This window comes from Bacillus rossius, chromosome 5, assembly GCF_032445375.1.
Source record: "Bacillus rossius redtenbacheri isolate Brsri chromosome 5, Brsri_v3, whole genome shotgun sequence".
Taxonomy (NCBI): domain Eukaryota; kingdom Metazoa; phylum Arthropoda; class Insecta; order Phasmatodea; family Bacillidae; genus Bacillus; species Bacillus rossius.
In genome coordinates this window covers 67,066,617-67,069,926 of record NC_086333.1, presented here as the reverse complement: position 1 = coordinate 67,069,926, position 3,310 = coordinate 67,066,617, and positions in this window count along the sequence as shown.

Sequence of the window (3,310 nt, the reverse complement as noted above, 5' to 3'; positions counted from 1 at the left end):
TATAGCCACTACAAAAGCACCACACATATGACAGCCATCAATATATACGAATTTTTCAAATTACATGTTGGAGAAATACGTTTAATATAATATTTTTAGTTTAAAATTCATTCAAAAAATATCTGTGCGTGAACTCATTTCAAAATTTATAAGCACAACCTTTGAAAATGTACGATTGATAATAATATTACCCACAAAACAGAAAAAAACAACTTTCAAAAATAAAATTTTGAAGCTCATTTCAGTAAGGTCGCGCTCGCGATGCGATGGAAATACAAAAATCTTTCTTATCGGAAAGATTTTCGCGCCTACGAAATTTTATCGCTTTGAAGTCACCGTATGGTTGGACGTGATTTTTAAGGAGTTATTTTATTCGCGCTCATCGCGTCGCACCCGTCACGCTACTGTGATCCTAGCATAACACTTTAGTTCGAAAGTTCTATGAAGCCCATCTAGTCCAAGTAGCCTTTACGTGCCGTAGTTGGCAAGCGTACCTACCTGCCGTGCTTTGCTTTGATGAAGCAGTTGGCAACTGTGTTGCAGGGCGAGTAGACAATAATTGCCCAAATCTTTTAATAATTGCTTCCGCCAGTGGGTGACCACGTCTGCACGATTAATTTGGTACCTAAGTGTGTGAAACCGGTGTGACAATACTCACTTTATGATGGCATTTTTAACTCTTCTGTTTGTGATCAATTAACTGTATTAAAGTTTTAAATGTCTTCACGACATTTTGACACTGAGGTTAAAGAACAGAAGTCGGCATGTTAGACCCGTTCCACAATGACAAGGAAACGGAGACGGGTCACGTAAGACGGATTACACTGAACAAAGTTTCTACAATGACACGCAGACGGAGAGGGACCCGTACGGATAATGCTGAGCTCTTCCGTTTACGTTGCTCCGAGCTGAGTAGTTGGCTGCGGTGATAGCCGTGTTTTTTAAATACGTATAAAATATAAATAAGTTTAAAATACGCTTATATATGTGTGTAAATTCTTCCCGTTCTGTGACTCGAAGCATAATATATATTTTTTAATTAAATAAATATTTTGTAACCTAGAAATACAATTTATTTGGTTGCAATTTGTTATGTTGCCGTGCACTTTGGAAAGAGCAGAAGCCACAGTGAAATGTTCCGAGAGATCCGTTTCCGTTTTTGTGTCATTGCAGAAAGGGCGAAACATAACGAGAAAAAATAATAATAATAATAATAAGATGTGAACCACTACATAATGCAATAAGAAGATTGGAGAGGGAAACTTTTCCCGATTTTTGCAATAACATTTGCACCAGTTGTTCACGATAAAGGACGATAAAGAAAATTACGTCCGACGGTGGCGTGTGTACAGATGATGACGGCGGGCGTGGCGACTTGTGCTGGCCTTGTAGAACCGGGGAAGGACGCTCAAGATGTAGTTAGTGTAATGTGGCTTCACTTTGGTAGTTTTAGGGCCAGTAGGGGGAAAAAAGCAGCCAAAGCCAAGATAGTAAACTGTATGAAAATTTAAAAATTAGGTGTGCCTAAACAAGTTCCTTTAAAGCTTTTAAACAAACTTCTAGCATCAGCCTTCATGCAACTACGTTTCGTTTTGTTAGCCATTTGCTAAACATAGTGATTTCCAACTTAAGCACACTAACTGAATGGCAGCCTGTAGGACGAAGAGTACTGTCACCCGCCGCCAGGTGCGCATGTGTCACTGGTACCAACCCAGACGCGCACAGGCACCAATGCTGGCCGCAAGGTCCAAGCTCCCGACCCCAGCGTGGTTGAGACTTCCTGCCCCGACCAGCTCTTCAGCTGCTGAACCTGCCTGCTCACTGCCTGCACTACTTCACCCCGCATGAATGAACCCGGGGTTTTCCCTGTGTCTGTGCAGGTTTTACCTGACCACAACTTAACTAGCTATAGTCTAGAAAATGGCTGAAAATCAGCATGATTAGACGTACAGGCTTCGGCCTGAAATGCACTTAGTCTTCCCTAATCCAGACCATTCCCAAACAAATAAACTTAGTTTTAGTTAGATTAGGATAATAAAAAAAAAGACACCCACTCCGTAAGTCTACGTGTTTTTGTTTTTTTGTTTTTTGTAATGATAATACTGGAATTACATCAGTTTTCTCAGTTCGATAGCACTTGTCTCTGTGTGCTAAGCGCTTTCTGCCAGACACCATTGACGTCAGACCATTTGACGGGTACTTACGTCCAGAAGCCATTATTTTATTTATGTGGGGTTTCGAGTAGTCCTCACTTTATACTTACTTGTGCTCGTAACATTGCACGAATCCACGACGGGATTTTGTACGATGCAATAGTAAAGACCTGTAAGAATCGCGTCATTGGTTGTAGAGAGGCTGGGATTTCATACCATTATTCTCTTGAACGGCATTCAATAATTTATTTCGCGACAGGATAAATATCTAACATGTATAACTCTAACACAATTCCACTCAACTGTAATTATTTTTTGTAAACGGTACAGTAATAGTCATGTAAAACTACAGCTATTTGTAAATTTGTACATTTACACGGAACAAATTATCACTACAAACTAGTGTCCGCAGGAAACGGATTCTTATCTGGGCATTTGTGCTTTGTGTTTTCCCAGTACCTCCAATGGTTAAAGTTATTTGTAAACCTTTCCCTGAATAGCTTTCCAGTATTAACTACGCAACTTAATTAACAAAATAAACTCAAATTATTTAATATTCGATTATATGTAACCTTAGTTAAAAAATATATGATTCAATGAAATATTATTAAAATATAAAATTTTGTGCCAGTTTTCGTACGAAATACTCAGTATTATCTGAGAAAACTTATTTCATATATGCAAAAATAACCATAGCCATATGTTGTACAAAGTTCCGATTTCTTTTTTGTAGTATTACAAACTATTTCTTGGCAGCTGGTTTCCAAAGGAATCTTTTGCAAAAGTGCAGAATATTTTTCTTATATGTATTGGCTACGATTTTACAGGCAATACTCCTGGGAAATGAGAAACCCTCAACCAGAGAAGTGTTGAATCACAGGCTACCCAGCTGAGACAGCTCATAGTCATAAGTCAGCAACCAATGAACTGGTGTTATCTGCCCAAGTTTACAGATCACTGTGTAGTCTACCCTGAAGGTCATCGAAACCGTGAATTTCTTCAGTTTCTAGATATAAGTAAGTTATATGCGACTCGGAAGAAAATCCAACCAAATTTTTACTAAAGCTGTGTTAGTGTAATAAATAGTTATATTAATTAAAATGTAAAATGCACCGACTGAAAACTTTCTTATAATGTAAATCAGGAAAACAATCTAG